Genomic DNA, 18,094 nt, shown 5'->3' on the forward strand with positions numbered 1-18,094 from the left:
AACCTTTATCCAAACTAACCAAAAGGCAGAGAGAGAACATGCAAATTAACAAAATCAGAAATGAAAAGGGGGACATAACAATGGATACCGGGGAAATCCAGAGAAACTTCAGGTCATACTTTGAAAACCTGTACTCCACAAAATTCAAAAATTGAAAGAAAATTGACAATTTTCTGCATAGATATCACTTACCAAAATTAAATCAAGAACAGATAAGCAATGTAAACAGACCTATAACTCCTAATGAAATGGAAGCAGTCATCAAATGTCTCCCAACAAAAAAAAACCGAGGCACAGATGGCTTCAGTGCAAAATTCTACCAGAAATTTAAAGAAGAGCTAACGCCAATACTCCTCAAAGTGTTCCACATGATAGAAACAGAAGGTTCACTGCCAAACTCTTTATATGAGACTACAATTACCTTGGTAGCCAAGCCACACAAAAACACAACTAAGAAAGAGAACTAAAGACCAGTATTGTTAATGAACATTGATGCAAAAATACTCAATAAAATTCAGGCAAATCAAACCCAAGAACACATCAGAAAAATCATATACCATGATCAAGTAGGCTTCATCCCAGGGATGCAGGGATGGTTCAACTATGAAAACCCATCAACATAATCCACCATATAAGCAAACTGAAAAAGAAAAACCACATGATCGTCTCACTAGATACTGACAATGCCTTCCACAAAATCCAACACCCCTTCATGATAAAAGTCCTGGAGAGGTCAGGGATAACAGGAACATACCTGAACATAATAAAAGCAATATACAAAAAACCAACAGCCCACTTCAAAATAAATGGACAGAAACTCAACATGATTCCTTTAAAATTAAGAGCAAGACAAGGCTGTCCACTCCATACATCTTCAATATTGTACTTGAAGTTCTAGCTAGAGCAATAAGACAACAAAAGGAGATCAAGGAGATACAAATTGGAAAGGAAGAAGTCAAACTTTCACTATTTGCAGATGATATGATAGTCTACGTAAGTGACTAGAAAAACTCTACCAGGTGACTTCTACAGCTGATAAACACCTTCAGCAAAGTGGGAGGATACAAGATTAACTCAAAAAAATGAGTAGCCCTATTATATACAGATGATAAATGGGCTGAGAAAGAAATCAGAGAAATATCACCCTTTACAATAGCCAGAAACAGCATAAAATATCTTGAGGTAACACTAACCAAACAAGTGAAACAGCTGCATAGCCAGAACTTTGAGTCCTTAAAGAAAGAAATTAAAAAAGATACCAGAAAATGGAAAGATTTCCCATGCTCTTGGATAGGTAGGATCAATATAGTAAAAATGGCAATCTTACCAAAAGCAACCTACAGATTCAATGCAATCCCTATCAAAATCCCAGCACAATTCTTCACAGATCTTGAAAGAACAATTCTCAACTTTATATGGAAAAACCAAAGGCCCAGGATATCCAAAACAACCTTGTACTATAAAGGAACTTCAGGAGACATCACCATCCCTGATCTCAAGTGCTATTATAGAGCTATAGTCCTGAAAACAGCTTGGTATTGACAAGAAGACCAATGGAATCAAATTGAAAACTCTGATATTAACCCACACACGTACAAACACTTGATTTCTGACAAAGAAGCTAAAATTATACAATGGAAAAAAGAAAGCATCTTCAATAAATGGGGTTGGCAGAACTGGATGGCTGGCATGTAGAAGACTGCAGATAGATCCATGTATGTAGCCATGTACAAAACTTAAGTCCAAATGGATCAAAGACCTCAACATAAATCCAGCTACACTGAACCTCTTAGAAGAGAAAGTGGGAGGTACCCACTGAGATCGACATTTAATAAATGGGACCTCCTGAACCTGAGAAGCTTCTGTAAGGCAAAGGACACAGTAAACAAGACAAAAAGATAGCCCACAGAATGGGAAAAGATATTCACTAATTCTACATCTGACAGAGGGCTGATCTCCAAAATTTACAAAGAACTCAAGAAGCAAGTCTCCAGAACACCAGAGGATCCGATTAAAAAGTGGAGCACAGAAGTAAATAGAGAATTCTCTATAGAGGAGTCTAAGAGACAATTAAGAAAATGCTCAAAATCCTCAGTCATCAGGGAAATGCACATCAAAATAACTCTGAGATACCATCTTACTCCTGTCAGAATGACTAAAATCAAAAACACCAATGACAGTTTATGCTGGAGAGGACATGGAGAAAAGGGAACACTCCTCTACTTCTGATGGGAGTGCCAACTTGTATAACCACTTTGGAAATCAGTATGGAGATTCCTCAGGAAAATGGGAATCAGCCTACCGCAAGATCCAGCAATTCCACTCTTAGGCATATACCCAAAATACGCACATTCATGCAAGGATATCTGTTTCACTATGTTCATAGCAGCATTATTTGTAATAGCCAGAACCCGGAAGCAACCTAGAAGTCCCTCAACAGAAAAGTGGATAGAAAAAATGAGTACTACTCAGCAGAAAAATGGAATCTTGAAATTTGCAGGCAAATGGATGGCACTAAAGAAACCATCCTAAGTGAGGTAACCCAGTCACAAAAAGTCAAAAAAGGTATGTACTCACTCATATATGGATTTTATACATGGAGCAGGGGATTGCCAGCCTACAATCCCACCACCAGAGAGTATGGGAGGATCCTAAAAGAGATATGCATGGTACCCCAGAGAAGGAGAATGGGACACGATCTCCTTAGAGGATTGGGAACATGGGGGAGGGAAGAGTGATTTAGGAGAAAGAGAAGAGGAGAAGAGGAGAAGAGAAGAGAGGAGGACATGTGGGAGCAGGAAGATTGCGTCAGAATAGAGAGCAGGATGAGAGATACCGTAATAAAAGGAGTCATTATAAGTTTGAGGAGAGATTTGGCACTAGTGGAGATATTCAGAGATCTATATAAGCATGGCACCAACTTGCAATCTAAGTAATAGTGGAGAGGCTACCTTAAAAGCCCCTCCCTAATAATGAGATTGATGACTACCTTATATGCCATCCTGGAGCCTTCATCCAGTGACTAATGGAAGCAGAGGCAGACACCCACAACTAAACACTGAAATGAACTCCTGGAACCCAGTTGCAGAGTAGGAAGACTGATGAGCAATGGGGTCAAGACCAGGCTGGTGAAACCCACAGAAACAGCTGACCTGAACAAGGGGGAGTTCATGGACCCCAGACTGAAGGCTGAGAAGCCAGTGTGGGATTGATCCAGACCCCCTGAATATGGGTGTCAGCAAGGAGGCCTATGAAATCAGCATTTATCCCTAGAATACGAATGGATTTTGGGTGCCCATTTCACATGGAGAGATGCTCTCTCAGCCTGGACACATGGGGGAGGGCCTAGGCCCTGGCCAGGATGATATGACAGACTTTGGAGATCCCTCATGGAGGGTATCACCCTCCGTGGGGAACAGAGTGGGGATTGGGTAGGGGGGTGGGGTGGCTGAGGGACAGGCCAGGAGGTGAGGGAGAGGGAGCTGGGGTTGACATGTGAAGCAAGCTTATTTCTAATTTAAATTTTACAAAAGAAAACTCCCTTAGGGTAATATGGAAGTTCTTTTTCTTATAACTTTCCTGTAAGTTTGACATTATATCAAAACACTTAATTTCACAAATCATTATATTCTATACAATTAAAGTACAAACAAATGTCCCTTAGGACACCAAGAGTGTTTAATTCAAAAGAATCAATGAAAAGAGGAGTTGGTTCTTTGAGAAAATCAACAAGATAGACAAACCCTTACCTAAACTATCTAAAAGGCAGAGAGAGAATATCCAAATTAATAAAGTCAGAAATGAAATGACTAGACATCAAAAAACAGATGCTGAAGAAAGTCAGAGAATCATTAGGCCATACTTTAAAAACCTATGCTCCACAAAAATGGGAAAATCGTAAAGAAATGGACAAATTTCTTTATAGATACCACATATCAAAATGAAATCAAGATCAGATAAACAATGTAAATATATCTCAAAATAGGAGTCATTAAAAATCTCAACCAAAAACAGCCCAGGCACAGATGGTTTTAATGCAGAATTCTACCAGGCATTCAAAGAAGAACTAATGTCAATACTCTTCAAATCATTCCACAAAATACAAATAGAAGAACATTACCAAATTCATTTTAGGAGGCAACATTCACCCTGATATTCAGACCACACAAAGTCTCAACAAAGAAAAGGAATTACAGACCGAATTCCCTCACAAACATTGATGCAAAAATACTCATTAAAATACCGCAAATGGAATCTAAGAGCATATCAAAAAGATCATGCACCATGATCAAGTGAACTTCATCTCAGAGATGTAGGGATGGTTCAACAAACAAAAATCTGTCAATGTAATCCACCATGTAAACAAGCTGAAAGAAAAAAAAAACATGATCATTTCATTAGGTACTGAGAAATCCTTTGACAAAATCTAATACCCCTTCACCAAAAAAAAAAGTATTGAAGTGATCAGGGATGCAAGAAACATACATAAACATAATGAAATCAATATACAGCAAGTCGACAGGCAACATCAAATTAAATGGCAATTCCACTAAATTCAGGAACAATACAAGGCTTTCCACTCACTCCGTATCTATTCAACATGGTACTTGAAGTTCTAGTTAGAACAATAAGATAACAAAAACAGATCAAGGGAATGCACATTGGAAAGGAAGAAGTCAAAGTATTGCTATTTGCATATTATATGAATGTATTCATAAATGACCCCAAAATTTTTATCAGGGAACTCCTACAGCTGATAAACACCTTTAATGAAGTGGCTAGACACAGATTAACTCAGACCTCTCCTATATACAAACAATAAAAGGACTGAGAAAGAAATCAGGGAAACAATTCCCTTCACAATCACCATAAAATATCTTTGGGTGACTTAAACCAAGCAAATGAAAGACCTGTACAACAAGAACTTCAAGTATTTAAGGAAAGAAATTGGAGAAGATATCAGAAGATGGAAAGATCTCCCATGCTCATGAATCAATAGGATTAACATAGTAAAAATGTCCATCTTACCAAAAGTAATCTATAGGTTCAACACAATCCCCACTAAAATTCTAATATAATTCTTTACAGATATTGAAAGAGCAATACTCAACTTCATATGGAATAAAACAGGATAGCTAGAACAATCCTGTACAATAATAGAACTTCTGGAGGCATTACCATCCCTGATTTCATGCTCTACTACATAGCTATAGTAATAAAAACAGAATGGTATTAACATAAAAACAGATAGGTGGATCAGTTAATCAAATCAAAGACCCAGATACATCCACATACCTATGGACACCAGATTTTTACAAATAAGCCAAAATTGGACAATGGAAAAAAGAAAGCATCTTCAACAAATGGTGCTGGAATAAATGGATGTCAGCACATAGAAGGATGTAAATAGATCCATATCTATCACCTTGCAGAAAACTCAAGACCAAGTGAATCAACGACTTCAACATAAATCTAGTTACAGTGATCCTGATAGAAGATAAAGTGGGAAATAGCCTTAAATGCATTGGTACAGGTAACAACTTCCTGAGTAGAACACCAGTAGCACAGCACTAAGATCAACAATTAATAAATTGGACCTACTGAAACTGAAAAGCTTCTGTAATGCAAAGGACATAGTAAATAAGAAAAAATGGCAACCTACAGAATGGGAAAAGTATGGTAGTATATTATTTATGGTTTATTAAAGCTTGCCTGAGTATTCAGAAAGCAAAGTCAGCCTCGACCTATAGAAATCAGGCAGTGGTGGTAGACACCTTTAATCCAAGGACTCAGGAATAAAAGGTAGATTGATCTCTGTTAGTTCAAGGCCAACATGGCCTACACAAGAGTGAAGAGTAACAGAGCTCATGCTTTTGATCCCAGCACCTGGGCTCACACAGCTTTAATCCCAGCATTAGAGAGGTATATAAGACAGGAGCAAAGTCTCAGACTTGGTATTTAGTCTCAGGATTCTCCAGCCACATTGACATATAGACAGAAGTTTCTGATCCCACAGTGTTCAGTCCCAAATAAACACACAGAGGCTTACAAAATTATAAACTGGTTGATCTATTATTCAGGCTTATTACTAACAAGCTTTTACAACTAAAATTAACTCATAATTCTTATCTATGTTTAGCCATGTGGTTTGGTACCTTTTCTCAGTGAGGCATTCTCATCTTGCTTCATCTGCCACTGGCTGCAACTCACTCTCTCCCTCCTCTTCCCAGAATTCTCCTAGTCTGGTAGCCCCACCTATACCTCCTGCCTGACTACTGTCAAATCAATGTTTTACTAAACCAATACTAGTAACAAAACTTTACAGTGCACAAGAGCATTATCCCATGTCAAAAAAGATCTTCACCAACTGTACATCTGACAGAGGGATGATTTCCAAAATATATAAATACATCAAGAAACTAGTCATCAAAGCAACAAATAATATAATTTTTAGAATGGGGTACAGATCTAAACATAATTTTCAACATAAGAATCTCAAATGGCCGAGATATACTTAAGAAATGTTAAACATCCTTATCCATTAGGGAAATGCAAATTAAAACAATTCTAAGATTCCATCTTATACCTGCAAGAATGGCTAAGTTCAAAAATACAAAGGACAGCTTATGTTGGTGAAGTGGCAAAGAAACTGTGAAAGTGGCCAACCAATGACTGGTCCAGCCTGAGACCCATGGCACAAGAGTGAGCCCACCCCTCACACTGCCTGGAGTAGGACTCAGAAGCTGGATGCCCCAAAGTCCTAGGATAGAACCAAACATAATTGAGAAAAAATGTCAATGTAAAATATGTCCAATGATATGCTGCTATACTCATAGACTGGTGACTATCCCAATTGTCATCAGTTAGCCTTCATCTAGTAACTGCTAAAAACATATGCAGAGAACCACAGCAAAACATTAGACTGGGTTTGGAGAATCCTCTGAAAAAACGGAGAAAAGATTGTAAGAGTCAGAGGGGTCAAGAAAATCACAAGAAGCCCCCAGAAAGTTGAGCTAATAGGAGCTCACAGAGACTGAACAGGCAACCTGGGAGCCTGCATGGGACCAACCTAGGCCCTCTACATATATATGTGACTGTTATGTAGCTTGATCTACTTGTTGGACTCCTAACACTGGGAGCAGAGACTGTCCCAAATACTTCAGCTGGCTCTTAGAACACAATTCCTCATACTGGGTTGCCTTTCCCAGGATTAATACATTGGAAGGTACTTAGTCTTACTGCAACTTCATATACTATGCTTTGTTGACACCAATAGGAGGTCTGTCCCTTTATGTACAGAAACAGAGTAGCAGTGGATTGGGGGGCTGCAAGGGGAAGTGGGGGAAGGGAACGGGAGGAAAGAAGGGAGGGGAACTACAGTTGAGATGTAAAATAAATAAACCTATGTTTTCAAATAACATCATTGCATTTTCAGGCAAATGGACAGACCTGGAAGCAATCATCCTGAGTAAGGTATCCCAAAACCTGAAAGTCAAACTGATATGTATTCATTTATACTTGAATATTAGCTGTTAAGTAAATTACAACCAATCAACAATCCATAAACCCAGAGAGGCTAGGTCAAGAGGAAGTCTCTAGGGGTTATCACATGGATCTTTCTGCAAAAGAGAAATAGATGTTGTGTGTGGACCAGGAGCAAATGCAAATGGGAACAGGATGGATCAGGTTATGGGGATAGATGGGATGGAAGCAAAGAGTGTAGGGACAAACAACTGGAATTAGAGGCATTTAGGAGACGGGGTGGAAACCTAGTGCAGTGAAAACTTCCTGGAATCTACGATGGTGATTCCAGTGAGGACTCCTAGTAATGGTAGATAGGGAGTCTTAACTGGCCATCTATTATAGCCAGGCAAGGCTCCCATTGGCGGAACTGGGTTGCATTCCATAGAGTCGTCAGCCAAGGGGGTCCTGTGGAGATCACCAAACAACCAAGACTGGTGCTGGGACAGAGTGGTGTTCTCTGCAACCTGAGGGACCCCATTGCCAGTGACAACTCCCAAACAGTTCATTGAATGCAGAGAATTTGAGCTGGTGCCTGCATGGAGCCCTCATCCCTACATTCTGTCTCTTTGGTTCAGGAAGGTACTCTGCAGGCTACTGAAAGAGAAACATGGACACCAGCACAGTCACAAAGCCTTTGGCTTACAATCTGTCCTTCCTAAAGATGTGATGGGACAATGACGATGCAGAACTAGAGAGAGTGACCAACCAATGTCTGATTTAACTTGAGGCCCACTCCACAAGAGGTAGTCCATGCTCAACAATGCTTTGAAGGCCAGAGACCAGAGACTGGGTAGTCTGGAAACCTAGGTTAGAACCAAACATGACTGGTCTAAAAAGTATCCTAGTGATGTTCTGCTATACTCACAGATTTAGACTGGCATGTTCTCTCGCCATCATCACAGAGGCTTCCTCCAGCAACAGATGGGGTCAGACGCAGATCCATAGCCAGACATTATGTGGAGAGAGTCTAAACTTGAGGTCTCCCCTCGGAGGACAGGGAATCCTACAGAAGAGATAGAGGAAAGGTTTCAGGCATCACAGGGGATGGAGGACTCCAGGAGAACACAGAATCAACTAAGCAGGGTTTGCACAGGCTCCCAGAGACTGAAGCAGCAAGACCCACATGGGACTGCAGCAGATCCTCTGGGTGTGTTCTGGGGCTATTAGCTTTGTGTTCTTGTGAGATGGCTAGTTGGTGTGTCCTTGACTCTTTTGCCTGCTCTTGGGCTCTTTTCCTCCTGTTGGATCCCCTTGTCCAGGCTCGGTGTGAGGGCTTGTGCCTTGTCTTATTATACTTTGTTCCATCCTGTTTGGTTGTTGTCTCTTTGAGGTCTGTTCTTTTCTAAAAGAAGGCAAAGGGGGAGTGGACCCTAGGAGAGAGGGGTGATGGCCGGAACTGGGAAGAGTGGAAAGGGGAAACTGGTCCAGATGAAATGTATGAGAGAAGAATATATTTTCTATTAAAAATAAATTTTATTCACATAATATATTCTGATTATGGAGTCCATCCCCCATCTCTTCCCATGTCCTCTCCAGTTCCCCACCCACTTAAATCCACATCTTTTCTTGCTCTCACTAAAAAACAAGCAGGCATCTAAAAAAATAATAATCAAATAAGATAAAATAAAATCAAAGAATCATGAATAGGACAAAACAAACAGAAAAATAACAAGCCTAATGAAAATAATTTTTTTAAAAATGGCCAGACAAAGCATTATGACACCAAAAATAAAGAAACCTCCCAAAACGCCATGAGTTCATTTTGCATTGGGTGTCTAATGCTGCACAAAGGGACTGCCCTTAAATGTCATTTGTGTGCCCTGTGAAACTCCACCTAACAAAAATGTTAAGATTTGTCCTACACACACAGATAAGTGTAGTTCTCACTCCTCATCCAGGAAACTTCTCTTTGCAGCACACAGAGGCCAGTACAGAAAACCATAACCAATCAAAATTCAGAGTTGTGGATCACCGTCCCAAGTGACACATCTACAAAACACCCCTGCACGTAAGGCCTGGGGCACATTAACATGGTAAGATAGGAGGCAGGAAGACTATAAGAGTGAGGAGATCAAAAAGTCTCCCAGGTACATCAGCACCGATAGAAAGTCAGCATTCAGTAGGAGGATCATTTTCCAAGTTGGGTTGTCCTTACTATTAACCCTCTGCTGTCTGCCACCAAAACATAAAATACAGTTCACAACAGGCTCCTAGAGGTGTTATATGCAATGTTAGGAAGCAATTTCATTTCCAAAGTTTTCATATGATGTCAACAGAGTAGAGAGTACAGAAGGAAAGTAAACTTGTGTTCCTAGAACAAGGAATTTCAGAAAAATCTTCCTAAAACTGGGAGATGCTTAAAGATAAATTGAAGCGATGCTGGGCAGTGGTGGTGCACACCATTAATCCCAGCAACTGAGAGGAAGAAGCAGGCAGATCTCTAAGTTTGAGGCCAGCCTGTTCTACAGTGTGAGTTGCAGGACAGTGAGAGCTGTTACACAGAGAAACCCTGTCTCAGAAAAAAAATGAGGGATTAAGGCTATTCTTTCCCTGTTTGTTATTCTTTAATTTTCACCGTAGCTATGGAATTATTAAAAGAATTATTTTTAAAAATCAAGAAAGATATAAGAAAAGAGTAAATAGCACAATATAAAAAAATACATTAGGCAGGTTTTTTTAGATATTTTTATTTTAAATTTAAATTAGAAACAAAGTCGCTTCACATGTCAATTCCAGGTCCCTCTCCGTTTCCCTCCTCTCCTCCCGTGCCTTCCCACCAATCCCCCTCCAATATCCCCTCATTTCCCCAGGGAGGGTGAGGCCCTCCATGGGGGTGTCCATAGTCTGTCATTTCATCCAGGGCAGGGCCTAGACCCTCCCCCAAGAGTTCAGGGTGAGAGTGCATCTCTCATTGTTGGATGGGAGTCCAAAGTCCATTTGTATACCTGGGATAAATACTGATCTACTACCCAAGGCTCAATAGATTACCTAGGCCTCCTCACTAACACCCACATACAGGGGGTCTTGATCAGTCCCATGCTGGATTCCCAGGCATCAGTCTGGGATTCAAGAGCTAACCCTTGTCAGGTCAGCTGTTTCTGGGGGTTAAACCAGCCCAGTCTTAATGCCTTTGGTCATCAGTCCTCCCTCCCTGTCACTGGATTTCTTGTGTTCAGCTCAGTGCTTAGCCTCTTCTTCCATCAGCCACTGAATGAAGGTTCAGTAGGCAGGATTTTTTAAAGTGTGAATTGTGAAAATAAAAACAGTATAACTAAAACGATCCTGAATAATAAAAGAACTGCTGGAGCTGTCACCACTACCAATCTCAAATTGTGCTACAGAACTACAGTAATAAAATCAGTATGGTACTGGCATAAAAACAGATCCCTTGATCAATAGAAATAAATTGAAATCTCAGATATAAGCCCACACATCTATGGACACATGGCTGTGGACAAAGAAGCCAGAAATTCACACTGGAAAAACAGACAACGTCTTCAAAAAAGTGTGGTGGTCAAACTAAATGCCAGCACGTTGAAGAATGCAAATAAATCCACACCTCAATGCACAAAACTCAATTCCAAATGCACCAAACACTCCAACTTAAGGCCAGACACACTTAATCTAATAGAAGAACAAATGGTTAATAGTATTGAACTCATTGCCACCGTGCAAGACTTTCTGAACAGAACACCGATAGCACAGGCACTAGGAACAATTAATAAATAGAACCTTGTGAAACTGAAAATCTACAGCATGGCAAGGGATACAGTGTGACAGCCTACAGAATGGAAATAAATTTTTACAAATTGTACATCTGATAGAGAGGTAATAAAATATATAAAGAACTCAAAAACACTGGATGTGAAGAAAACAAATATTAAGATTCAAAATGGGAATGTTTGGCCTACTATGGTGACACTTACTCAACGATGTTTATTGTTGCTCTGTTCATAATAGCTAAAAATTGGAAACAACAACAGAAGAATAGATAATGAAAATGTGGTATATTTATACAATGGAATACTACTCAGCTATTAAAAATCAAAATCGTGAAATTTCCAGGTAACTGGATAGAACTAGAAAAAAAAAACCAACCTGAGTGAGGTAACCCAGACCCAAAAAGGCAAATATGACATGTATTCACTTACGTGTGGAAGTTAGCTGTTAAATCTTTGGTAAGCAGGCTATATAATCCACAAATATTTGTTAAAGAGTAAGACACTGAAAGGAGGGAAGGTTCTCCCTAGGAAAGGGAACTGGGATGTACATTATGGATGCATGGGACGAGGGAGACTGGAGTGGAAAAATAAGAGAGGGGAAGGGAAGAGGGAGGGAAGACAGGAAATGTGGGGAAGGATAGTAAAGCTAGGGACCATTGAGGGGTCACATGGAAACATACCACAGTAGCAGCTTCTTAAAATACATGCAAATATGAATGAAATTTAAATGGAATCACCAAATAACAGGGGAGACACAGTCCCAGTAGACATCACTCGCCACCAAGTGAAACCTCCAGTTGTAAGAATAGATTACATCTAATTGAGTCGTTGGCCTGAAGGATCCCATGGAAACCCCTAAGCAACTCAGGGCATTGCCAAAGATTTTAGTTGATCTCCACAAACTGTTGCCAAAGACAACACCCACATAATTCACCAAACATGGAGAAGTCAAGCTGGTGAGTAACCAGAGCCTTCATCCTACTGACTAGTATTCATGCTAGCAGAAGGTGTTCTGTACATACCAGAAGAGAAAGGTAAACACCAACCCAGCTACAAGCCCTCCCTTGGTGCTCGGGGGACTGTAGAAGAGGAGGTGGACAGATTGTAAGAGTCAATGGGGATGAAGGACCAAAGAAACAAGGTCTTCTAGGCAAGACAGGACTGGTAAGCATATGAACTCACAGAGACTTGCAGCACGCACAGGGATAGCTCGGGTCCAAAGAAGATGGGGTCAGTTCTGAGAGAAGAAGGGAGCATGAGCCTCCATCCCTAACCCATAGGCTATCTCCAATTGACAACTGATTGCTAGGGAATATTAACTTTCTCCATGGAATCTCCCTGGTTACACAAACCACACTTAAGGGCAGGCCCTATGCCCAGCAGCATATGGCCAACACAAAATAAACTCACTGGTATTTTGGGAGTTTTTGTTGTTGTTCATTTTTATTTAAATTTTTCTCATTTTACATACCAAACCCTCTAGCTCTCCCTGCCTCCCTTGCTCTTACCCCTCACCTCTGCCATTAACTCCTCAAAGGGGGTAAGGTCTCCTTTGGAGAGTCAACCAAGTATGGCATACCAGGTTGACACGGGACCAAGTCCCTCACCCTTAAATCAAGGCTGAGCGAGGGAATTCCACCATAGGAAATGGGTTCCAAAAAGCCAGTTCATGCAACCAGGATAAGTCCTATTCCCACTGCCGGGAACCCTCAAGCAGACCAAGCCCCATAACTGTCACCCGCATTCAGAGGGTCTAGTTTGGTCACCCGCATTCAGAGGGTCTAGTTTGGTCACCCACATTCAGAGGGTCTAGTTTGGTCCCATGCAGGTTCCCCAGCTGACAGTCCATAGTCCCTGAGCTCCCACCACTAGCTTGGGTGGGCTGTCTCTGTGGTTTGCCCCATCATGATCTCGACCCCCCACCTTGTTCATATGATCCCTCCTCCCTCTCTTCAGCTGAACTCCAGTAGTTCAACCCAGGGCTTGGCTGTGGGTCATTGCATCTGCTTCCATCAGTGACTGCATGTAGGTTCTATCATAATAATTAGGGCAGCATAATACTGTGTCTGGATTTTTTAACCTTACAATTCTTTTGATTATATATTATGGTTTCTGATTTTGTTTTTTAACATTTTTATTAATCTATTTTTTATATTCCAATCCCACTTCCCCCTCCCTCCTCTCTTCCCTATTTCCCCACTTTGCCCCCCCACCTCCCATTTGCTCCTCGGAGAGGGTAAAGCCTCCCCTAAGAAGTCTACTAAGTCTGTCCCATAGCTATCTTGGTCCTCATTTTGTTTTTATAAGTTTTGTGTGTGTGGATGTGTGTGTCTTTTTAACTGTATGTTTATTGTGCTTTTTATTTGGCTTTTATCCTGTTTGTTTTGTCCTACTATGGCGTGTTTGTTAGTTTATTTTATTATTTTTATATATTTTTATTTTTCTAAGTAGAAAGAAAGCATGTGGATTTAGGTGAGTGGGAGTTGGGTAGGATCTGGGAGGAACTGTGGGAGGAAAAACCATAATCAGAGTAAAATGTATGAAAAATGTATTTTCAATAAATAAAGTGTGTGTGTGTGTGTGTGTGTGTGTGTGTGTGTGTGTGTGGCAGTAATACACATGCCATGGCATAAGTTCCTTCCACCATGAACACCTGGAATCTAACTCAGATGTTCAGGTTTTCATGGCAACTGCCTTTACCCACTGAGTCGTCTTGCTAGCTAACATTAACCAACATTTTAAACATCCTTTTTAAAAGCTTAAACACACACACACACACACACACACACACACAGTTTTTACTTTATAAACAAACATTTTACTGAATTAATATTTTTTTCTTTTTATTGACTTTTTGATAGTATTCTTCTTTTCCCCAAATCCTCCCAGCTCTACTCCATCTCCCTACCTATTCAACTTCGTGTTCTTTCCTTATCTCAGAAAACAAAACAAGTACAGAAACTAAAAGCTAACAAAACAAGAACAGAAAGTGCACAGGTAGAGAAAGAGAGAGGGTGAGGAGAGAGAGAGAGAGAGAGAGAGAGAGAGAGAGAGAGAGAGAGAGAGAGAGAAAGCAAAAAGGAGTTTGTTGTGTGTTGGCCACTTATCTGTGAGCATGGGGCCTGCCCTGGGGTATAATTGCTATACACAGTGTCACTCCATTGGAGACAACACATATTCCCTCTGCAGCAGGGAATATCAAATATCATTTTAGCAGGGGTAGGACTTTATGCCCAATTCCCCTTCTCTCCAGTGTGGTTTTGCCTGGCTTGAGCTTATGCAGGTCTTGTTCATTCTGTCATCATCTCTGTGAGCTTATAAGATCATCAGTCCTGTTGACCCATATTAAATCTAATTACAGTTATTTTAGTTATATAAGTTAATTTACTCACATATCTCAGTGAGCAGGAAGAAATTGAGCTGGTGCCTACCTTGAATCTTCATCCCTACTGACTGTTGTTTACGGTCATGGAAGGGACCAGAAGACAAATGCAAACACCATCCCAGCTAGAATCCTTAGATTTACAATAGTGACCTGTCTGTGTGATATGCCGGTTCAATAGTGGCACAGATGTGGGAGTAACCAGCCACTATCTGACTGGGAACTAAGGCCCACTTGCCTACCCTGTGAGATGGAACTCAAGTCTGACACCATTCAGGTGGGCAAGAACCTGAGATTAAATAGATGTGAACCTAGAAAAAAAAGAAAATATTATTGTTCTGCTAAATGGGCATTGCAATAAAATGACTCCTAATGCTATTCTGTTATACCCATAGGTCAGCAACTCCCTCAGCCATCTACGGGAAAGCTTCCTCCTGCAGTAGATGGGAACTAAATCAGAGTGCTGAGAGTGAGAAACCTTGGAACGCTCAGTCTTTTTGTTTGTTTGTTTTTTGATTGTTTGTTTGTTTTGATTTTTGAGACAGGGTTTCTCTGTATTGCTTTGGAGCCTGTCCTGGAACTCCCTCTGTAGACCAGGCTGGCTTCGAACCCACAGAAATCCTCCTTCCTCTGCCTCCCAAGTGCTAAGATTAAAGGCCTGTGCCACCAACACCGGGTTCTGAACCCTCAGTCTTAAATGTGGTGGTTTCATCAAACCCCTCCCCTCAGAGCTCACAGAACTTTGCTGAAGAGGAAGGGAAAAGATTGTAAAAGCCAAAGAGGACGAAAGACATCAGAGAAACATGCTTTACAGACGCAACAGGACTAAGGCACACACATACCCACGGAGACTTGTGACAGCACGCACAGAACATGCGGAAGTCCAAGCTAGAGGGTATCCCAATGCTAAGAAAGGAACTGGACACAAGCTCTCATCCCTAACTCAGAAGCCATCTGCAACTGACAACCACACACCAAAGAAAACTCAGTTCTCTCTGCTGGAGTCTTACTGGGTATATAAACCACAGCAAAGGGCAGACCCCCATGGCCAAAAGGAGGTGGCCAACACAAAACCAATTCAAAGTGCCTTTGGAGATGTTTTGCCTCAAAATGCTTTTGGGAGCTTTTTTTTTTAATCTTACAGGTATTTTGCTTGTATATTACAGTTTTTTATTTTGAATTTCTATGGTGTGTAGGTGGAGATATGCATTCTACATGCTGTTTCTTTTTGTTTGTTTTATGCTTGTTTCTTTTTATTCATGTTTGTTTTCTTAAGAAATAGAAGAAGAAGATGTGGCATTGAAATGAAGAGAAGGAGGGGAAGAATCTAGGAGGAGATGAGAGAGGAGAAACCATCATCAGAATATACTGGATGAAAAAAATTATCTTCAGCACAAATAATTTAAAGACAAAATTCAAAGAGAAATGGAATTACTAAGAAAAGTTTTTGCAATAGAAGAATAGAGAATTTTAATATTACAGAATTTTAATTCTGTAATAACATGGGCATCCTTAACCTTTAAAATAATATTAATATGCAATAGGATAAATCTGCTTTAATAAAACAAAAACAGGAGGGGAGGAAAAACAAAGAATAAAAAGAGACAGATTCAAAATAAAACAATGTATCTATATCCAGACTAGAAAACCCATGAGGTTTTTTAGAAAGCATAGTATGAATAAAATAAATAAATAAACAAGAACACTGGCTCCTAGAATATGTCTCATAACTATAAATGCATTCAAGGAGGTCAATTAACTTAATAAATTCCTATGTAGTCAGTTTATTCTGGACAGTTTAAAACCATTACTGGCACCATCTCTGGTTTAATAAATATGCAAAAATGTATGTGGAGATGGGGGTAAATAGGTCACAAAAAAGACAATGAAGAAGCATCCACATTGGGTGTCTTTGGGCAAAGGAAGCATCACCAGTGAACATTGCTTCCAGAGTGCTGAAGCCTGCTCTTCATACAGCCCCTTCTGGATCTTTTCATTTCTCTCTTTACATTTCAAGAGCAGCTTGCAAAGACACCCAGCCTCTGTGGCTCTAATGTTTTACCAAATGGCTCAAGGGGATGGTTTCTTATGAAATCTAGCATCTATTTACTTCTCTGACATTCCAACACTAAAAACTATATTCAATCCCTCAGTGTTCCTTCATAGTGCAAATAGTGATAGTTTGTCACAATTACTTTAGTCTTAATTCAAAAATAACCTTCTATAATTTTAGTAAAGTACTGTGGTCTAATGCATGAACTTACTTTACAGATATGCAAACTGAAAAGCAAATTTTCTTCCTTTCAAAAAAATTTTAAAATCTAGAAAAATATACATTTTTTTAGCCAGTACAAAGTGCAATGAAAATACTATGACTCAATTAGAATTGAGAGATTCTGTAACAGGGACCACCTAGGACTACCAGTGTAGGAAGACGGGTTCTGCTCCACCCTGCATACATATTCCTGGTTCTATAAAAGAAATCGAGCTTTCATTTTAATGGCTTACAGACAAATGCCTCAAATGCTTCCTAAAGTTAGCCTTCATTTTACTCCCATCTCGGGTTCCTCCGGCCCCATGTGAGTGACCAACAATGTTTGCATCCGCCTCCTCCAGGATCGGTTGCAGTTACCTGTGTAACTGAGCTCCAGAGCTCATCTTCAGTGAGGGAAATAGTACTCAAGCCAGTTCAGGGCACACTCAGCTCTTCTTGTTCACTTATCTGACACACTCAAGTGGGGGAGAGTGGGAGGTGAGGGGATAAACCACCATCAGGTGGTTTCTATCCTGTCTCCCAAGCCTGCCTCCTCCTGAGCCACAAACCGTTCCCATGAAGTCTCTGAGGTTTCCCTTGCTGCTTACGCACCCCAGTCAGAATGAATGAGCACTCACAGTCATTCTTCTCTCCTCCAAGGCATGTGTAAAGCCGTGGTCTCTTGCTCTTTACCAGTAGAAGTCATAACTCTGATCCTGATAACTGCGGTCTTAATCCTGGTGGCAAGGTTTCCTCTTTAATAACTGTCTTATACATGCCTGCCCTCTTCAGCTGGAATTACCAACTCAATTTTTTATTGGAATGGAAAGTACCCTATGCAGGCCTTCCTATTTTATCTTGGATACCCTGAACAAGAATTTATACTCAGAGTATAACTAAAAGTAATAGAAGATGAACACCATTGCCCCTCAACCTTTCCCTTAGTCCTATATTAATAGATACTAGGCTTGGATCAATCCTTCCCTAGAAATAAAATCTATATATTCCCTAATCTCCTTGTCCTGTATGAACTACTCTGTAAAACTGCTCTCCCGGAAGCAGAGACAGACCTACAATGAGGAAAACAAGACTTTCACCTGAGTACAAACCCATAAAGGTCTCTAAGTGTCCTGGTTTGGGTTGGTCTTGTCAACTGGACATATGCAAGAGTCATCTGGGAAGAGGGAGCCTCAGTTACGAAATTTTCCCATC

At 40.4% G+C, this 18,094-nt stretch overlaps 1 long non-coding RNA gene across 4 annotated transcripts in view; it reads right to left on the reverse strand.

The window, feature by feature from the left end:
- Positions 1-18,094, reverse strand: part of LOC106022542 — a 65,053-nt gene that overhangs the window by 29,516 nt on the left and 17,443 nt on the right. For all 4 annotated transcript variants that reach the window (XR_001197497.3, XR_005869904.1, XR_005869906.1 and 1 more), the window contains one exon: positions 8,390-8,527. This is a non-coding gene — a long non-coding RNA (uncharacterized LOC106022542). The remainder of the gene's footprint in view (positions 1-8,389; positions 8,528-18,094) is intronic.

Source organism: Mesocricetus auratus, unplaced genomic scaffold (assembly GCF_017639785.1).
Source record: "Mesocricetus auratus isolate SY011 unplaced genomic scaffold, BCM_Maur_2.0 Super-Scaffold_100020, whole genome shotgun sequence".
Taxonomy (NCBI): Eukaryota; Metazoa; Chordata; class Mammalia; order Rodentia; family Cricetidae; genus Mesocricetus; species Mesocricetus auratus.